The sequence below is a fragment of the Polypterus senegalus genome, unplaced genomic scaffold, assembly GCF_016835505.1.
Source record: "Polypterus senegalus isolate Bchr_013 unplaced genomic scaffold, ASM1683550v1 scaffold_5383, whole genome shotgun sequence".
In the NCBI taxonomy this organism is placed as follows: Eukaryota; Metazoa; Chordata; class Cladistia; order Polypteriformes; family Polypteridae; genus Polypterus; species Polypterus senegalus.
This window is the reverse complement of record NW_024377295.1, coordinates 1-22,230: the sequence shown is the minus strand read 5'-3', so window position 1 is coordinate 22,230 and position 22,230 is coordinate 1. Positions and strand designations below refer to the sequence as shown.

The following is a 22,230-nucleotide window of genomic DNA, read 5'->3' as shown; positions in this document are numbered from 1 at the left end:
ACATCTATCAAAGTGACAAAACAATCAATCATGTTACATTATTTTTGAAATTTTTCCTTTTCTTTTCATAACTTCTTTAACACACTTCTCATCGCCTCGTTGCCGGTATTCTTATATGTATATATATATATATATATATGTGTGTGTGTGTATATATATGTATATACATATTTATATGTACTGTATATGTATATATATTGTCACGCACGTGAGTGGAGACCAGTGATTCACACCTGGGAAACATCATTGTAGGGAATGGCGGTGCTAACTTTCCTGTGCTTCCTTTGAGAAAAAGGCGCTCCGCCACCATAAGACTTTGAGTTTGCCCGACTACGCCTACTTCCGCCCTTCCTCCGCCATCTTTCCTGACGCCATCGATCCCATCATCCCTCACGGCTCCTTCCCAGCATCCCTCCACTTCCGGCTCCTCCTCTTTAAAATGGCCACGACGTCATTCCCAGGCGTCGATATGAACTGTATTGTTTATATTAAGTTGACTGTTTATTTTGAGTATATTGTGGAGTGCCGACAATATACGGGCGGAAAACCCCAAACCTTATTGCTGTCTCCTCCTATCTCTTTTACAATATATATATATATATGATGTGTATATATATATGATGTGATATATATGTTTATATAGTGTGTGTGTGTGTCTGTGTGTATATACTGTATATGTATGCCAGCAACACTCATGACAATGACAAAACAATTACATTGTCAATCATGTTACGTTATTTTTAAAATGTTTCCTTTCTTTTCATAACTTCTTTAACACACTACTTCTCCACTCGAGCACCTGTATTTTGCTAGTACATATATACATACATATATACATACATATATACATACATACAGTATATACAGATACATATACAAACCGGATTCCAAAAAGTTGGGACACTATAAAAATCGTGAATAAAAACTGAATGCAATGATGTGGAGGTGCCAACTTCTACTATTTTATTCAGAATAGAACATAAATCACAGGACAAAAGTTTAAACTGAGAAAATGTATCATTTAAGGGAAAAATATGTTGATTCAGAATTTCATGGTGTCAACAAATCCCAAAAAGTTGGGACAAGGCCATTTTTCACCACTGTGTAGCATCTCCCCTTCTTCTTACAACACTAACAGACATCTGGGGACCGAGGAGACCAGTTTCTCAAGTTTAGAAATAGGAATGCTCTCCCATTCTTGTCTAATACAGGCCTCTAACTGTTCAATCGCTCTTGGGCCTTCTTTGTAGCACCTTCCTCTTTATGATGCCATAAATGTTCTCTATAGGTGAAAGATCTGGACTGCAGACTGGCCATTTCAGTACCGGATCCTTCTCCCACGCAGCCATGATGTTGTGATTGATGCAGAATGTGGTCTGGCATTATCTTGTTGAAAATGCAGGGTCTTCCCTGAAAGAGATGACGTCTGGATGGGAGCATATGTTGTTCTAGAACCTGAATATATTTTTCTGCATTGATGGTGCCTTTCCAGACATGCAAGCTGTCCATACCACACGCACTCATGCAACCCCCATACCATCAGAGATGCAGGCTTCTGAACTGAGCGTTGATAACAACTCAGGGTTGTCCTTGTCCTCTTTGGTCCGGATGACATGGCGTCCCAGATTTCCAAAAGAACTTGAACGTGACTCGTCTGAACACAGAACAGTCTTCCATTTTGCCACACTCTATTTTAAATGATCCCTGGCCAGTGACAATGCCTGAGCTTGTGGATCTTGCTTAGAAAATGGCTTCTTCTTTGCACTGTAGAGTTTCAGCTAGCAAGCGATGTGCACGGTGGATTGTGTTCACTGACAATGGTTTCTGGAAGTATTCCTGAGCCCATTCTGTGATTTCCTTTACAGTAGCATTCCTGTTTGTGGTGCAGTGTCGTTTAAGCATATCGGAGATCGTGGGCATCCAGTATGGTTTTATGGCCCTTGACCCATACGCCAGAGATTGTTCCAGATTCTCTGAATCTTCGGATGATGTTATGCACAGTTGATGATGATAGATGCAAAGTCTTTGCAATTGTTAGCTGGGTAACACCTTTCTGATATTGCTCCACTATCTTTCTACGCAACATTGTAGGAATTGGTGATCCTCTACCCATCTTGGCTTCTGAGAGACACTGCCACTCTGAGAAGCTCTTTTTATACCCAATCATGTTGCCAATTGACCTAATTAGTGTTTATTGGTCTTCCAGCTCTTATGCTCAAATTTACTTTTCCAGCCTCTTATTGCTACTTGTCCCAACTTTTTGGGATTTGTTGACACCGTGAAATTTTGAATCAACATATTTTTCCTTTAAAATGATACATTTACTCGGATTAAGCGTTTGATCTGTCATCGTTCTATTACAAATAAAATTTGACATTTGCCATCTCCACATCATTGCATTCAGTTTTTATTCACAATTTGTTTAGTGTCCAAACTTTTTTGGAATCCGGTTTGTATATATACAGATACATATATACTGTATATATATACAGTATATATATACAGTATATAATATATACACACACACTTATACATATATATACATACATACATATCTTCATATATATATACACATATACATATATATATACACGCATATATATATATACACACATATATATACACACACACACACAAATTATATATATGTGTATATATATGTATGTGTCTATATGTGTGTGAATAGCTGTGGTGACTGAGTGCAAGTGAAAAAAAAATGTAGTCTATAAGTTATTAAACAGTAAAACATTAACGTTTTAAGAAGTAAAGATACATTGAGCACCACTGGAGTGGTTTCGGGCAAACTACATTTTAAAGACGGTATAATACAACAGGTAAGTAGTACCAACAGCAGCTAAAATGTATATAGATCATCTCTCAGTAGTAGATCCCTTTTGAAAGGCGCAACACGACGGCTGTGGTATAGAAATCACATTTTCTATGTGAACGTTCAAATTTCTGCCTCTGGTAATGTGCCTTACCGGCATCACCAGCAATTAAAGAAAATTAGTTTTGTGTCCTCTGCAGTGTTAAGAGAATACGTGCAACGCAGGCTGCTTGACTTTAATAGTATTTTTGCAGGTCAGGAGACGCCACTTTTTGCAGACACGTTCACGTGATCAAAAGTCTCTGCGCTGTTTGGAGGTTATTCATATGTATATATATATATGTATATATATAACTGATCACCCATTGGCCTCACTCACTGAGTGCAAGGGAAAAAAATAAAATGTAGTCTATAAGTTATTAAAAGTAAAACATTAACGTTTTGTTCCGTTTCTTGCTACAGCAATTTTAACTCCGTTTCAAAGTGATCCAAAGTTTCGTTTATACCTCATGTCTTCTCAGTAAACTTGTATCTCGCGAATACCGTCATTCGTGGTAGGCATGACAAACAGCAGCGGGAGTGTGTCTATAAACTTAATGTAAAGTTACGGTTCACGCCGTGCTTTGTTTCTGCAGTATCATGTATTGAGAGAACTTCCCCTTTGCTTGGAATGCAAAGTGTGTTATTTTTTAACGCGTTATGGAGCACATGCATCGAAGCTTCTCAGCTGTGCTTGTGCTAAAAAAAGGAAACATTTTAAAAATAACGTAACATGATTGTCAATGTAACCTTTTGTAAGTAGTGCCTGGAGAATTCAGAGTGTGGAGAAACTCTAGAGACAGCGTGTGTATTAACTTGTGAATTTTTCTGTGAGTATTGGTGCACAGCCCCTCACCAACAATTTTAACTTTGTTACGAAGTGATCAAAACTCTCGTTTATACCCTGCGTGCTCTCATTAAACTTGTATCCCGCATTAGTCATAGGCATGACAAACGCCAGCAGCAGCCTGTCTATGAACTTAATTTAAACTTTAGGTTTACCGTGCTTTGTTTCCGAAGTAGGTGCAGTCATGAATATGCTTGTATGCCTCACTGCGCATGAGAAACGGCAGTGGGAGCGTGTCTATAAATTTAATGTAAAGTGTAGGTTTACACCGTGCTTTGTTTCTGCAGCAGCTGCATTCATGAATATGCTTCACTCGCTTGCTTCTTATTATTTCGCTGCCTTCTCAATTGTATAATGCATGTTTTCTTCAGTGCTTTTTGGAGCTCTTCCTTGTTTTCTACGTCCTGCGCTCACAGTCAGTTCATGTGATTACGTGGGAGGCGTGATGATGTCACACAATACTCCGTCCCCCACGGCCATCCAGCTGAACTCCAATACAGTATATGCAGAAAAATAGGTTCCAGTTATGACCATTACGCGTAGAATTTCGAAATGAAACCTGCCCAACTTTTGTAAGTAAGCTGTAAGGAATGAGCCTGTCAAATTTCAGCCTTCTACCTACACGGAAGTTGGAGAACTAGTGATGAGTCAGTGAGTGAGGGAGTGAGTCAGTGAGTGAGGGCTTTGCCTTTTATTAGTATATATATATATATATATATATATATATATACTAGCAAAATACCTCGGCTTCGCACTTGATAAGTAAGTGTGTTAAAGAAGTAATGAAAAGAAAAGGAAACATTTTGAAAATAACGTAACATGGTTGTCAATGTAATTGTTTTGTGACTGTTATGAGTGTTGCTGTCATCAAGGATTTGATTATCATTATTTCTTTCAATCAGGTTCCTATTTGGAGGATGTTTTGTGTTCAAGTTACATTCTGTGTTTGTCAACCGTTGTAAAGATAACAGGTTTCATTCATCGATTTGTTTCTTACTGCATCAATAAACAGCTCGTCTTCCTCTTTATCTGAGACGTGACACACTGCATGCACTGGTTTTTTACACTCTTCCTTTGGCTGGACATTGAGTTGTTCCACCATGGGCTTTGTTTCCGCAGTAGCTCCACTTATGAATATGCTTGTATGCGTCACTTGCTTCATATTTTTTGCTGCCTTCTCAATTGTGTAATGCGGTTTTGTTCAGCTCTTTGGAGCTGTTGCTTTTGTCTGCGCACTTTCGCTCACAGTCAATTCACGGAGCGCCGTACATGCATCGGGTTCTCAGCTGTGCTTGTGCCATCTCGCATGATGTCCACGGCTTTATTTAATGTTAACTAAGACCCGGCACTTAAAAGTTTCTCTCGCAGAGTTTCGCTGAGTTTGTGCCAAACACCACCCTGACCATCTCATCGTCATCTGCATAAGCACAGCCCTTCACCTGTGAATATTTAGCGACAGAGTGTTTCTATTGGATTGCCGCTGACGGACGGCCTTATATGGGCAGGCACTCAATTACGGGGAGGCGTGATGATGCGAGACACAAGACGCAACTCCGCCTCACACAGTGACCGAGCTCCCCACTATGGCGGTATACAGTATACGAAAGTAGGTTCCAGTTATGACCGTTAAGCGTAGAATTTTGAAATGAAACCAGCCTTTCAAATTTCAGCCTTCCACCTACACGGGAAGTTGGTGAATTAGTGATGAGTGAGTGAGTGAATGAGTCAGTCAGTCAGTCAGTCAGTCAGTGAGGCCTTTGCCTTTTATTAGTATAGATTAGTACCAGCTAGTATATTTAACTGTGGAAGATTACCTGTGTCAACAGTTAATAATTAAATGTATCTGTAATACTTCACAATTACCAAAAAGTTTAGTCCTTCATGTACTGTGATGTAAATTTCATCCATTTCCCTTTTTACAGATATACAGCTTCATATATACGGAAGAGTCAAAAAGACTGAGTGATTGTGTGACATTTTGTCCATGATTTTTGTCAAGCTGTGTATAGAACAGTAATTCAAATTAAAACAACCTAGACAAGAACAGGCCATTCAGCCCAACAAAGCTCGTCAGTCCTATTCACTTAATTCTTATAAAATAACATTGTCTAGTTTTTAAAGTCCTACTGTCTACCATTTGGGACACTGTCCTGCCTTTCCTTATGTTTGTAGTGGGAATCGCATACAGGCATCCACTGGCTTTATTCCTTTCGAGTTATTGTTTGGTAGGCATCCACGAGGCATCTTGGATGTTGTCCGTGAGGAATGGACGGGATCCGGACAAAAGCTCACAGGCCGAGCTTTGCTGATCCGGTAATTCTAAACTCTCTACTATCGATGTGGAATATCAACAATGTGAATGAGAAACTCAGAAACATTTATACAATAGATGCTGTAACCTCTGTGAATTCAAACCTGGTAATTATGTTTTAGTTTTAACTCCATCTGACCCACACAAGTTCCTAGCAAAATGGCAGGGTCCTGCCATTATTGAGGATCATATGGGGCCAGTGAATTACAAGGTCAGAATATCGAGTTGGCGCAAAGCTTTCCAGATTTTATATGTTAATCTCTTGAAGGAGTGGTGTGACCCGCAGGGGGTTTGCACTTCCTTGGCTGCTGTTCCTCAGATCAATGTTGCCATTGGTGATGATTTCACTGACTCGCAAAAGACAGAGTCGTTAACTTTGATTGAATGGAACACTGACGTTTTCTCTGCCCTGCCAGGCTTGACTCACCTTGCAAAACATAAAATCACTACTACTGTTAAGGTATAGATGCGCCCGTTTCTGATCCCAGAAGCGTGAAGGAATATTGTGTGTGAAGATGCCAAACAGATGTTGGCATTGGGTGTAATTCATGAAAGTAAAAGTGACTGGTGCAGTCTGGTCATATTAGTCCTAAAACTGGATGTTTCATTTCGGTTCTGTATCGATTTCAGGTGCTTGAATAAGGTCTCCAAATTTGATGCTTATGCAATGACCCTTGTTGACGAGTTGTTGGAAAAACTGGGTCAGGCCTCCTATATTTCCATGCTGGATCTCACAAAAGGTTACTGGCAGGTGCCTCTTGAGGCTGACAGTTGTGGGAAAACAGCATTTGCAACTCCTTATTGTCTTTCCCGCGTATGATGGATCAGATCTTGTATCCTCATTCTGAATATTCTGAATATTGATTTTCAGTAATGATTGTCATACACATTCAGAATGACTTCAGGCTGTCCTTGGTAGCTTGAGACAGACTGGCTTGACAACTAACCCTAAGAAGTGTAGGTTGGGTATGTCTGAAACTCATTACTCATTATATTCAATGGACAAGGGTTTGACCTTGACCCCACCAAACTTAGAAAAGTGGATGATATGCTTGCTTACTCATGTCCAGAGATGCAGAAACAGATTTGTTCTTTTCTGGGACTTGCAGGATATTATAGAAGATTCATCCCTGATTTTGCAAAATACGGCTGCTCCTCTTTCCAGTCTTACAAGATGCAGAAAGAACCACCCTGTTTTATGAACAGATGATTGTGAATGTTCCTTTTGTGATTTGAAAACTGCTTTGTCTTCTTACCCGGTTTTGCGGTATCCTGACTTCTCTAAGGATTTTGTTCTACACACAGACGGCTAGTGCGTTTGGCTTAGGCACGGTCCTGTCTCAGGTTTTGATGGTGAAGAGCACCCTATCACATTTTTAAGTAGAAAATTGCTTCCTAGGGAACGCAATTATTCAACTATTGAGAAATAATGTTTTATGATTAAATGGGCTGTGGATGCGCTCCATTATTATTTATGGGGTCGTAATTTTACATTGGTGACTCATCATGCTCCTCTTCACTGTCTATACCGTCAGAAAAATACGAACTCTTGTCTTATGAGATGGTTCTTGAGCTTGCAACCTTATAGTTTTACTGTCAATCATCAACCCAGCTCTAAGCACAATAATGCAGATGTCCTGTCTCGCCAGTTAGAACCTGGTTTCGAGAGTTGCTTAATTCATGAAGATGTGAATAAAGCTGGGGTACTCGTGAACGCACCCCTAGAAGATGCAGTCTCTCCTCTTAAATGCTTATAAAAATGGGAACAAATACAATTTTTTTGTTTTTCACCTCCTCTTTGCTCTATTAGCTGCTGGCTTGCTGCTGCTGCTGCTGTGTTGCATGATCTGCTTCTTGCGCAGTGACTCATACATTTAAAAGCTTGCCCAGCACCTGCCCTTTGGTCTCATTGCCTTGTCTCTCTTCTCCCCCAGACAGCCTCTGCTCCGAGGCACGCCCTATGAAGTTGAGAGACGGAACTGTCCCCTCTGTCTACACACGGATTTCATTTTACTTCTGAAACAGGCATGTGTTTGTTTGAAGTGTTAGAATAAAGTTCCTGTCTCTATAATCTCCTGTGTGTTTCTGTGCAATTCTGTGACACAGGCGCAACAATATATAAAATCCATCCATTCATCCATTATCCAACCCGCTATATCCTAACTACAGGGTTATGGGGGTCCGCTTGAGCCAATCCCAGCCAACACAGGGCGCAAGGCAGGAAACAAATATAAAAGCCTAAAAGTGCAACAATTTTATGTGACATTTTTATGTCACGTTTTTGTCATGCTTTAAATCTGGCTTATTTTAAAACTTACATATATATGTTTAGTATCATTCTTTTCAGAATTTATCAAACTTTAATGTGATGTTGTTAGATTTTCAGATTCTTATTCCATTTTTAAACTAAAAAATATCAAGAACGCATGTCCCGTGACATAAGAATTTGTTCCAAGAGATTTAACTAAGCCCATCTATCTATTTATCTAGGAATATCTGATAGGCAAACATGTCATGTCGTGTCGTAATGTTAATGTCTATGTAATGGTTAGTGATGTGCTCAATCTATCTCCACATTGGACCATTCTGTTGGGTTGCTGCAACCCCCCTCTCTTCTGCTGCTGATCCTTGAGAGAGTTTATTACCACATACTTTATTACAGACCTTCCCCTTTTCTAAATTATTATGTCATTCTTGTAGTCTCTGTAGATCTCTTTTCTAAGGATGAACAAAGTGGTGGCTTATCTAGTTAAAGGAACTGTGCTGATAACTGGAAGGTTGCTAGTTCAAATCCTGGCAGTGCCAAAGGAATGCTAATCTGTTGGGCCCTGGAGCAAAGCTTTTTACCTGCAATTGCTCTGGGGCACCGTACAAATAAGATGACCCTTCACTTTAATCCCAAACTTCTCTCCCTCTCTGTGTGTCTCTGGAGAGTACATTAGGGTATGTAAAAATGACAAATTCCTAATGCAAATAAAGTGAATTATCATTATTAATACTATTTTAAAAAGAACTACCTAATGTATTCATCACCAAGATTTTTAGGGTCCATTGTTTCCCTTTCTCCATTGATTCAGACAGATACTCTCAATCTGTATCTCACTTCTGTTAATTTTTGGCTGCAGTTTAAATCTGACTTCAAGCTGCCATCCTCAAGTTAACAGACATGGAAAGATTTAATAGAGATCTAGAAAAGTTATTTCCGCTTATGGTGAACAGACAGATGGAGTTGGATCTTGTGTTATCAAATTTGCACATAGTATTTTTTATACCACTCTGCAATCAAAATGTCAGAAATACCTTTATGATTTTAAACCAATCATGTTGGAATTGGATTTGGACTCCTGTACTGTTCTGGATCTGGCAGAATACCTCGTTTAGTAGCAAGACACTTGATAGTTGGTTCAAAAGAGTCTGTAGATGGCACACATTTGTTTCCTTAGGAGGCATTAGCTCTCCGGAAATGTGTTCTTTTGAAATTGCGGCATGTTAAGTAACGAAAATATAGAGAAAAGGCGATATCCCTCCCATCGTGATTACGGCAGTGCAAAGAATCACATGAGAAAAATATACTTTAGCTTACTTTACTGACGGTTTTTACACGGTTACAGATGGGAAGCTTATGACAGACTCTATCAAGGTGGGAGTCTTGATCTACGCAGTCTGCCATCTTTTGTCACCACGCTGAGAGGATTTTCCGGACGGATGACATAATATTCCTCCGACAGTTTTAAAGGGTTTGACTGCTTGTTCCATGTATTTATACTGTCTTCTCCACGTGCAGGGCCTTCTCTGATCTCCAAACAAGGAAAGTAAGGATTAAGTATCATCTCAGGAATAGTACAATGCCCCTCTCTGGTCTCCAAACAAGGACAGTAAATTTAAACCCCACCTCCAAAATAATAATAACACAATGCTTACACTGTAGTTTGTTCTGTCTCCAAACTGCTAAAGTAATGGTTTTCTAAATGCAGCCTATACCCTGTGTGCCAAACTTAGCATGCACATGTGAATGGATCCTTTAACGGTGTTTTCCAGAGACAGTGACATTAACCTTAAATATTAAAGCAAAATGTATTATAACAACATTACTGCCAAGTGCTTTGAAATCATAAACATGGAGGGGGCCCTGGGCTTAAGATAGGACAAAAGATTTGGCTTTCTGTTTTTTACATTTGCGTAATGGTCCCAAATTGAAAATTGGCTCTCTGGTTTATTTATCCCTATTCCATAGTGAAGCAAGTTGGACTGGTTTATTGTAAGCTGCAGTTCCCTGCTCATTATAAGCTTCATCCCATTTTTCCTTGTTCCTTGACTGAAGCTAGTGTGCTCCAGTCAGTGTTTTAAGCTGGTTAAATGCCACCCCTTCTTGAAGTGGAGGGAGAGAATGAATTTCAGGTTCAGTTGTTTTGGATTCATGTTGTAGGCATTCCTCAGTTGAAAGTTTTTGTTCAATAATGAACACACCTATGTACCCTTTAGGGACCTGCATACCTCTTTTTTATTACTTTCCTTCCATGCCAATTTTCCTCATAAGCATTGGAGGAAATATGTTCTGAACTAGGTCAGTTTGCAATATATTTTTGCTGCTATTATACAGCATTTTTCCTGTTGTTCAATTGTTATTTTTGGAGACTCTAGACATCAGACATTTTAGTATTTGGGGGTTTTGCGTTTACTATTTAACTGCAAGGAGTTTAATTATCGTTTTTTTCAGGTTGGTTGTAATTGACAAAGGTTTGAAACTTTCCATGATTAGACTTTGGAAATGCAATGAAAGGTAGGCATAAGTAAGTGCCATTGTTAGACTTGATTGATACTACCCCTACTGTTGCACTGTGTAGATGGTTGTGTTATAGTATATTAATCATGGCTGTAAAAAACACTACACTAGTGGGCCAGTTGCTGAAGGTTTTTTTGTTCCAGCCATTTTCTTAATTAGTAACCAGTCATTGTTACTAATGGAATAGACTTCCTTTGCATTGATTTTAATTGAGTTTTTTTTAGATGCGGGGCTCCTGCAATGAATTTGCTTCTCAGTGGTTGATAGAAGGCAACATCACGGACAAAACTGTCAGGATCAGAGTTCTACTCTCCTCTATCTGTTAATTGGGCAAAACCGAGATAAATAATAATATCTTCTAATTTGTTCCAAAACAGATTCATTTTTAGAATTATGTAAGTCTCACATACATTGGTATACTTGACTCTTTAGAGTACAGAGTCAAAGTAGGAGATATAGCAGGAAACCAAAGTACCCAGAAAAACTGATTTGAATAAATGAAAAACATGTAGACTTCTTGTCAACTGCTGAAAGACCAGGAATCAAACCAACCTAAGACAGACAAACTAGCAATTGCAACACCATAATGCCCAAATCTGCTTTCAGCTTTGTCACAATTTTTCCGGCTCTTGTTATTTCTAGACAATTTCATTTTACATTAGGTAGACTTCTCTTCATAAGTCTCTGGTCTCTGGAATTTTTATTTTTATTATTTATCTATTTTATTAAAAAGGCATGGATTTGAATCTACGCAGACAATTGAGAAAGTACAATCTATTATCAATAAATTGGTGTTAATAAATTGTGTTTATTTCTTGTTTTTTAAAAAACAATATGAAAAAACTACAATCTATGCATTTTTCACTTTCATTTACAAAATTATTCTTTATTGTTGTAAAAGAAATGCCATCCGCTTGTAATTTAAATAAGATCAGATTCTGTCATTAAAGTATAAATAATCGTTTTTATAAGAAAGAACACCATACTGTATGGTCAAATGGAAAGGTTTGAAGAGTGGGGCTCAGTAATACAGAAGGTGTATCTAAAGGGAGGATCATGAAACTAAAACAGTCAAATGATACACTTATTCTGTCAACTCATTCTGTTATTTTTGTCTTGACAGTAGTATATTAGTTTTATGTTTAATGTAAGGAATAATAACACAACCTAGTATTTTGGCTAACATTTCAGCTGAACTAAAAGTACTGGTGTGCTCACACTTTAACAAACAAACAAATGGATGGATGGAGAGTTTTACAGCTGCAGAGGAAAATAGCCGATAACTTATCTGGAGTAAAAAAGTAATCAAATCCATCAGGAAAATTACAGTTGAAATAAAAGCTGACCCCCAAGTAGGAGAAGAAACTAATGGAGTGAAGTTGATCATCCAAGCAGCAGTGAAAACTTGAATGTGAGTGTGTTGTTGCAAACCAACTGAACTCCAAATGCAAGGAAACAACTGAAGACACCTAGATAATGACGAACTTGGTGCAAAACATAAGTTTGTTTTGTTCTGTACTTGCTAAGTGTATGTTTTTGTGCTATGTGTCCTGCAGCAATTGAAGCTTATAGTTAATTTAGAGTTGGTTGGGAAAATACAGGCTTTGGAGGACTGCAAACTTAAAATTTGTTAGACTTGGTTTGTTTGGACAATTCAGGAATTTCTTTTTCAGCTTCAGTCTCTCCAGACTCCATTCTAGTCAGAGAACGGCTGATTCAGCTACAGTGTAAGTGGATAATAGTGAGATGGGGGTCTAAGAAGTCAGAATTTTGTACCTCAACACCCAAACACCAATTCACATCCAGAACAGATACTCAGCACTCTGCAGCACATCTGTCAAGGCTGAGAAAAAAGATAATGATGATAATTGGCAATTCCACAGCATGAAATTTTAGAATTTCAAACCATGATAATCCAGCAGTTAATATTAAATGCCTTATAAGGAGATGATATTTGACATATTGGCTAAATTGGACTTCCTGGCCAAAGATGAAGTATTCACTTTATTGCTAAATGACAGCACTAACAATATCACTTTGCAGCAATCTGAAATATTAAGAAAATTACTAATATTAAATAAATTTTTTAATAATGAGGCCAGGCAATGCAAATCCTCTTGGATGTTGGACTTTTTAGATGATGGCTTGGAGGAGTCAGTTGTCTATGAGTGCTGCATCTGCAGGAGATGCCAGCTGATCCATCACCTCAAGCTCAGTGCCGCTGAACTGGAGGAGGAGTTGGTTGGCCTACGTTGTATTAGAGAATTGGTGGACCTGGCCTTATTGTCCTTTAGAGAGACAGTGTGCAACCCTAAGATGGCATAGGAGGTGATTCCAGACCAGACAGGTACTGTAAAATTTAGTGGGTCATGGTCTCAAGGTGTAAGGTAAAGGGTGCACACTATCTGGTGGCATCAACCCCAGAATTAGAAGTGTCAAACCACAACAGGTTCTTGCAGAGCTGGATGGTATCTTTGATGATTCTGAGGTGGTAGGGAGGGATGAGTAGCCTCAACGGGCCACCTCAAAACCAGTTCCCAGAAAGAGAGAGGTAGTGATAGTTGGGGACTCAATCATTAGGGGGATTGAAGTGCAGGTCTGCTAGAGAGAGAGAGAGAGTCTCACACTTCCGGTTGTGCTAGAAGGGTGGATAGGCTCTTGGCCAGAGTGGAGGTGGATCCAGTTGTCATTGTCCATGTTGGATCAAATGACACACATAAGGGTAATCTGTCAGTTCTGTGATCCAAATTCAAAGAGTTAGATGCCAGGGTGAGGAGCAGAACTGACAAGGTAGTCTTCTCTGAAGTTCTGCCTTTGCCATGCACCTGTCAAGGTAAGATTGAGGAGATTAGAGGCTTAACTCATGGTTCAAATCTTGGTGTATGGTAAAAGGGTATAGGGACTCATTTTGGAACAGACAGGACCTGTTCCACTGTAATAGGTTACATCTGAACCGGAGGGGCACCAGTGTATTGGGGAGACGTATGAGTAGGCTATTCGAGGATTGTTTAACACTAGAATTACCAAAGCTTACGAAAAAACTCGTAAATCCACTCGCACCTCTCAGTAAGCGTCTTTTGTCTTGTAAATGTGTCAATAAGCCGAAGCAGCCTACTATCCCATCCTCCCACCGCCGCAAAAAAGTGTAAATATTGCTCTCCCAGCTCAAGTCTGGTTTATCAGGGACTGAAGTAGTACCTGTATAGGCTAAAAAAATATATTGTTATTTGGAACACATGCATTTCACGTGTGTTCTGTGTCTACAAAGATCTATGTGAGCGTAGGATGACAGGAAATGCAAGAAATGTTGAACACATACCTAAAAGACAAACTTTTTCTATGTTTTAGTACTAATGACAAAATGTAGACATGAAGTGTATAATGTGTGAAAACTGATGTCCAAATATCAAATAAGCAATTTCACAAAATGTATAAATATAACAGAACAACTGCACTTTTAGTCAAGACTAAAACCAAAGAATAAGAAATCAGGTTAGTGTGGGTCGTTGTAGCGATTTCTTTGGTAGTACAGCAGTGAGAGCTACTGACTCCTATTCAAAGGGTCATGGTTCATGCCTCCCTGCATCTCAAAATAAGTAGTATTGAGTAGTAATGAGTAGTGAGCTGCTCTTATTATTGCTATTATACAATAAAAACATACATTTGATTCGAGTTTGTAACAGCCAGTGTAAATGTATGGTACTTGTAAAGGTTAGCCTTTTTTTATATTCAGTTTTATTTTCTCAGTCGCATTCACAGTCCTCCCGATCTGACACTGTTAGTTTTCAAATAAAGACGTGCTATAACAGAGGTGAACTTGGATGAGGACGAGGGTTCTACATTGGAGAAAGAGAACAGTAGCACCCCACAAGAAACGCTTACTCACATATAAGAACAGCGCAGCTGCACCAGGTGTTGGGCGCCATCCTGCCAGTCGGTCTGCCCCACACCTGTCCTCCAACGAAGCAGCTCGGCTTATGGAGCTAGCCAACATATTGTGCAAAGTCCTGTTTGTGATTATGTTTTGTGGTGGTCTTTACATAAGAAACATTTATATGTTACTTATATAAAAGCCAGATCGAATGTTATTTACCTTGATTTATTTACTTATCTTCCTATTGCGTAAAGTCACAAGTAGATTGCAGAGCTTCCTCTGTTTGATTGACAAGGGCATGCTCACAAATTACACGTGTAATGCCACGAAAATGCCTGTGGACACTTCAGTACGCGAGCAATAGTACAAGAATAAAAGTTAGACTTCTTTTTTGGGCACATACACCATCCAGATCTAAACAATAGCGTGGAGCGTCGCTCGTGTACTGAAGAGTCTATAGCTGCAGGTGGAAGCTGCCATCAGACATTTACAGTCACTGTACTTTGTATAAAAAAGTCAGATTGAATGTTATTTATCTTGATTTATTTATTTATCTTCCTACAGTGTAAAATCACAAGTAAACTGCAGAGCTTCCTGTGTTTGATGGACATGAAGTGAGTTTGGCTGCAGGTGGAAGCTCCATGCAACTGTCTTTATGGTTATGACATTGTCCAAAAACGGTTTCATAAGCTTTATGACCTTAGTCTCGGAAAGTCTTTCTCTTGTGGGGTGACGGATCTTTTCCTGAATAAGATCAAACAAATCTTGTGTTGTGTAGGGTGCGACAGGAGCTTCCACAAGGATAGAATTGATTGTGTATCAGTGATTGAACCACTAGGGTCAAGTGACTATAATATAATGCAACTCTCAGTAATTTGTAAGAGTGAAGATAAAATACTAAAATTGTTAAGTTGAACTTTGGTAAGGCAAATTTTGAGCAGATGCGACAAAGTCTAAGGAGGATAGACTGGGATAAGCTTTTAAGTGTGGAGACATTCGAGGGACAGTGGAACAGCTTTAAAAATGCTTTACATGTAATGCAGGATTACAGCGTATGAGAACATGAGAGCATCCATTAAGAAGGATATCAGGGAGGCTAAAAAGACAATTGAGAGGAATATAGCAGATAAGGCGAAAGAAGACCAGGAGATTCTTTTCAGTATTTTAGTAGTAAAAGAACAGTCAAGGAAGAGGTGAAGCACATCTGAAATAATAAAGGGGAATTAAAAGATACAGACAATGAAATAGCGGATGCCCTAAACTTTCATTTTTCTGAGATCTTCAAAAGTGAGGAAGTGGATAACCTCCCAGAGGTAAACGAGACTACTAAGGAGGTATGGAAGGATTTGGAAATTGTAGAGAGAGAAGCACTGCTCAGATTAAATAATCAAACAAATCATCAGGACCAGATAATATTTACCCTCGAAGTTCTTAAGCTTAGTACATATATAAACCCTTGACACATATTTTTAGGAAGGCACTGCACACTGGAGAGATTCCGAAGGACTGGAAAATGGCAAATATCATCCCATTATATAAAAGGGTGTCAGGGCAGATCCAAGCAACTATAGGCCAGTAAGCTTAACATGCATCACAAGAAAATTAATGGAAGGAATTATTAAGGATAAGATTGAGCAACACCTGGCAAGAATAGGAGTTATTCTGAACAGTCAGCATGGGTTCAGAAGAGGGAGGTTGTGTTTACTAACATGCTGGAATTCTACGAGGAGGCAACAAAAGGATACGATCAAAGTGGAGCTTATGATATTACTTATCTTGACTTAAAGAAAGCATTTGATAAGGTGCCACATGAGCGGTTGTGCATCAACTTTTAAAAGAAGTGGGAGTTCAGGGTGATGTTTTAGATGGGTGCAGAATTGGCTCAGACACAGCAAGCAGAGGGTGATGGTGCGAGGAACCTCATCAGAACTGGCCGATGTTAAGAGCAGTGTTCCACAGGGGTCAGTGCTAGGCCGCTGCTATTTTTAATATATATAAATGATTTAGATAGGAATATAATTAACAAGCTGCAGATGACACCAAGATAGGTGGATTAGCAGATAATTTGGAATCTGTTATATCATTACAGAAGGACTTGAATAGCATACAGGCATGGGCAGATTTGAGCAAGATGAATTTAATGTTAGTAAATGTAAAATATTACACATAGGAAGAAAAAATATTAGGTTTGAATACACAATAGGCGGTCTTAAAATTGAGAGGGCACTTTATTTTCCTGGTTTAATTCATAATTTACAAATCGATTTCAGTACACACAGAAATGTACTAACAGTACACCCTCTCCCATGCCTCCGTACTCAGACCTTTACTGTTTTCACTTTACATGCTTCCACTGGAAACTATTATGAGAAAACATAACATTAATTTTCACTTGCATAAAGATTACATCCAATCAATCCTTTCATTTAGACCAAGCAGAGTATCTTAGATGGTATGCTTACAGTAATTAACTGTTTCAGTGAGTTAAAGGAGTAAATGGATGACAACTACATGTTTCTGAATACAGAAATTATAATAATCAAATATTATTTATTTGGGGCAAAAATATTTTGTCTGTAGTTAGCATCTGCATTTGTTTACTAAATCAGCATGCAATTTACGCATTATCTTTGTCTTTTACAACACACATTACAAAACCATTTAGAACAGGGTTTTTAAATCTTTAATAATGTTTGAAAATTAAGATATTTTCTAAATATATAGGATCTGAAAAAATTGATTCATGCATATTTGTCCTGTATGATTGACTACTACGATGTGTTATTTAATGACTGTTCAAATCGTTCTTTATACAGCTTTCAGATAATTCAATATGCTTTTGTAGGAATCATTACAAGAATTAGTAAATATGAAGATATAACTTGGTACTCAGGTCCTTACAATGACTACCAGTTAAGTATAGTGTGGATTGTAAAATCCTCCATTGAGCATTTAAAACATTAAATAGCCAAGGCACTGCTTACTTATCTGTACTTATCATTACCTACAAACCATTACCACTTATTCATCTTACTACCTTTTGACATACGACCACTACCACGTCTCACAGACAAACAACAGTTTTCACCATGCTAGCTCTGTATGCCATGACTTATTCATCTTGATCTCAGTTTATTACCTGGAGATGTTTTGACTATGTTTAATTACATTTGTGTGATAGTTACAGGAAAAAATGACAATTGATCTCGACACAAAAATGAAGGTGATCAAGCAGTATGAGGGAGGAAGTAAAGTGAATGTGATCATACAAGTATTAATAAAATATCAATTTTATTAATTTTTTAAGTAATCACACTACTAACTGAGTTAACTTTAACAAGGAAAATTAGTACTTCAGAAAATAAATAACACAACTTTAACTCCATATAATGCAAATTACACAAAACATTTCTTAAAATCAATTAAAAATCTCCTACCTTTGCTTTAACAAAATTATATTTTGCTGTGGTTTTGTGAGTGATAATGCTTCATAAATCTCAAAGCAGATCAGCACATTCGCAGCCACTGCAAACTGAAGGTGTACAATTGATCTTTTATTCGGTCACCAGAAACTTTTCCTGGATATGATTACCATGACCACACCTTTTACACTGAACAGAAACTCAAAATATATTTGCATGTCACTTCATGTCCTTCCTTGTTGTATCTTATCAAAAGAAACTGATACAAAAGTAGATACAAAAAATGATGTATTCCTCTTTTAAAAAAGAGATATTAAATTAGACTGGTTTATATATGACTACTTTACAGTAGTGTGTCACAACAGATGTAATAAGTGAGATAATTATACAAAACGTCTCATGGTCATGTTTGATTTGCTGAAAATTGTATTTGCATATTTACTTAAAAATAAAAAAATAATAACATAAAAAAACAATAAACACTAATCTAATTTCAGTAACTACCCACATTTACACTCCAAATGTAGTTTTTGTTCAAATCATACTATAATTATTGTGCAACTTCTGCTCTCATAAATATTTAATACATACATTAAGCTGCAGACCTGATGCTATTTCTCAAGAAGGTCTTCAGTTTTGCAGTAGTTCAATGAAGACTACTTTTGGGAGTTGTAGTCATATGCAGGATTTCACTAATTTCACTCTTGGGATCCTGTGTTGTTTACTAGCCATGATTAGTCTTACCTTTTTCATTATTTATTTGATTTATCTCTGTTGATTTAAGAAAAACTTATTTAATTTGTTATTTTGTTTATATGGTTTATTTTGAATGATGTTTAATAATGATGGTAATATCTTCTGGATTTTTATGATTTTGATCAACAATGCCATTGTCTATAAAAGAATGAAAACCAAGCACATATTGCAAAAAGCGAAAGCTACTTTATAGATCTGAAATTTCTACTGGAATTTCAGGAAATCTCTTGAATTTTATAAAGTTTTTCTGATGTTTGTATTGCTCTGTGACAAACTCAAGCTAGCTTGGAAATCTTTTTAGGGTGGAAACTATGAGAGATGTCCTCTGGGACTGCTTGTTGCTTATGTTAAGCTGAAGTTAAGGGCAAATATGATCAGAGAGAGTCCATGGGGGAGTTGCTAATGATAGAGAAAAGATGCTCCAACACAGCTTGTGGAGTGGGAATGGGTGATTAGATGGGCAGATTGGAAGGGCAAATAAAGAGGATCTGAGGTTATGCTCTAATGCTGGAAATGTCACGACATGTGGACAAAGGAAACAGAGCAAATAGCAAATGGTCAAAAACTGGAAGACTATTAAACCAACTGTCAAAACCAAAACATAAATCTAAAGGTAAAATACAGAACCTAGGGCCTCATGTATAACGCTATGAGAATTCACACTAGGTGGGCGGTATGACCAAAATTTATATCACAGTATTTTTCTAAATTATCCCAGTTGCACGGTATTCAACAGTATTTTTTCCCATGCATGACTGGATGTTAACTACATTTTCCACTGCAATTACTTTAGTAGACTGGCTAAGAATAACCTATTCCACTGTCATGAGCATTGTACATTGTACAAAAAACATTTTAATGTGCACACAAGTATTAATACAGGTTTGCAGGGCCCCATAAACTGATAGTTTTCAAGGGGTGGCACTAATGAAGGAAGGAACACATTACATGACAGATGCAGTCAAAATATACTGTAGAACCTTTTATTGAACAAATTTTGCAAAAACTTAAAACTATAATTTTAACAGCATATTTTCAACCATCCAAAGAGGCATTTAGACTTAGTAAAATATCCAGAGGTGCTTGTCAAAAGTTGTATTGCACTGAACATGTCTTAGAAAAGGAATAAATAGTAAATATTTTTGTAAACCAACTACACTTTCTGTTAATGTTAACAATCTCTGTCCACTGACACGTTAAAGTGACTTTTAAACAACTTTACCATCATTAAAATGCATAATATTTAAACTAATAAATAATAACAATTAAATAAATAATAGTATTATTACTGATAGTTGCACTATTACTTCAAGACTTCAAGCCCAGGTTCATTTACACAGTATTCAACAAATTAAGTGCAACTTGGTGATGACATCTTTACCAACTGAACCATCATTTAGGCAAACTGCATTAATATGGACCTTGCTTCAAGCTAAGCTATATACATAAATAATAAATCTGCAACTTGCATTTATAATGCTATTTGTGGTATAGCCCTACAGAATCGTATTAGGGCCATGGTGAACAAAAACAAACTATATAAGTCGGGAATAAAGTCGAAATGTTGACTTTATTCTCGACATTTCCACTTTAATTTTGACGCTTATGTCGAGATTAAAGTCGACATTTCCACTTTATTCTCATAGTTTATTTTATAATTTAAGTAGAATGCTATAAACTTAAACATCATCCTAAAATCAATGTTTAATTTACTAGATTTTCTCAAACCCCATCATAAGTTAATGCAGCACATTAAATGCTTTGAGCCCTAGCTCAAGATACGGCCTTTCAGGGAGAGACCTGGATCAGCTGGGCGAAAGTACAGACTCTTCGGGACCAAGGTCCGCTACATCGCTCGCCGGCTGCGAGTGAAAAGGGGAGCGAATGTACGATCGTGAGTGCAGATCTCGATAGCTCGCCGATCGGAGAAGAACACCTGAAACTGGAAAAGGCCTTACAGTCCGCGATCTCAATTACACCACGCGAGCCGGGAATAGCGGGACACCGCTACAGTAGAGCTTGACGCTTCACTTACGTTACAAGAAAGCACAATTGAAATGTCTAAACTGCAGGTGATGTTCGCTGAGCTCATACAAGATATAAAGAAAACCGAGAAGGCAAATGAGAAAGCAAGGACAAAGGCACATGAGAGACTGAAACAGGAGATGCTGGTATTGAAACGGGAATGGCACCAAGCAAACGAAACGCAGCGGCTGGAGTTGCACCAAGCAAACGAAACGCAGCGGCAGGAGTTGCAACAAGCAAACGAAACGCAGCGGCTGATGCTACAACAGGCAAATGAAAGGCTGTGACAAGAAATGCAAGTGGAGATGCGACAGGTGCTGGGTAAAATTGAAACGCTTACTGATCAATTGGAGGATCTCAAGGAGACATTCGACTAGGATTGAATTAGCCGAAAATTTAGCTACCAGTGCTGAAGAAAAGCAGAAAATGTCAGCTCCGAATGCGAAAAACTCGGAGACAGACTGGCTGCTTTGGAAGATGGTAGTAGAAGGTATAATGTCAGAATTGAAGGTCTGCCTGAGAATCGAGAAAGTTCAAACCCTGTGAAATTCGCAGCTGAACTTTTTTCTAAAATAATCGGGGACGACTTTAAAGCAGAATCTGAGATAGCAGCGCTTATCGCGGATCAAACACGATTAGACCCAGACCCAGATCTTTTATAGTTCGTTTTGAACGATTATCATTTAAGCTAGAGGTGATGGCACTCCTCAGAAACAAGGAAGATATTATATATGAAAATAACCACATTTGTATCTTCCCTGACTTCTCTCCAGCAACAGCTACTAAACGCGCAGCCTTCTACAACATTAAACAGCGGTTACGGCAAGCCAGCGTCAAATACAGCCTCTTGTATCCGGCAAAACTTAAAGTGGAATGGCAGGGTCAATTCTATGTCTTCGATAGCAAGGAAGAAGCAGAAAAGGAATTAAGAAAGCTGATACATAATAGTGAGTCATGGCGGTTAATGATAAAGCAAGGATTAATAATCTACTGTCTGATCTATTTTTTAAAATACGGGTTTTATCAGCATATATTCTCATTATTACTTAGTATTACTAGGGCGCTATTTGTTTATGTTTTATTGTGCTTAATTACTTTTTCTTTTTTTTCTAATTATTTCATCTCTACCCTAAACGAGACTGTTCAATATCATACCCTTGGTTTATTGTTATTGCTATTACTGCATTAAGACTTGTTATGCTTATTCTGGACACATCTTTAACACCATCACCGGGTTTATTATCTGGGTGTATCATCTTAATGCACTAAAATTGCTGAAGACTATATATATATTTTAAGTGCAAAATTCTTTTTCTTTTTAAAGACTATATTGGTAACAGATATCT

At 37.9% G+C, this 22,230-nt stretch overlaps 1 protein-coding gene across 1 annotated transcript in view; it reads right to left on the bottom strand.

Annotated features, from left to right (window-relative positions):
• Nucleotides 1-18,252, bottom strand: part of LOC120519286 (nuclear GTPase SLIP-GC-like) — a 115,375-nt gene extending 97,123 nt beyond the window's left edge. Inside the window, exon 1 of the mRNA XM_039742419.1 lies at nucleotides 18,119-18,252. The gene's annotated coding sequence lies outside the window, so the exon portion shown is untranslated. The remainder of the gene's footprint in view (nucleotides 1-18,118) is intronic.
• Nucleotides 18,253-22,230: the final 3,978 nt, after the last annotated feature.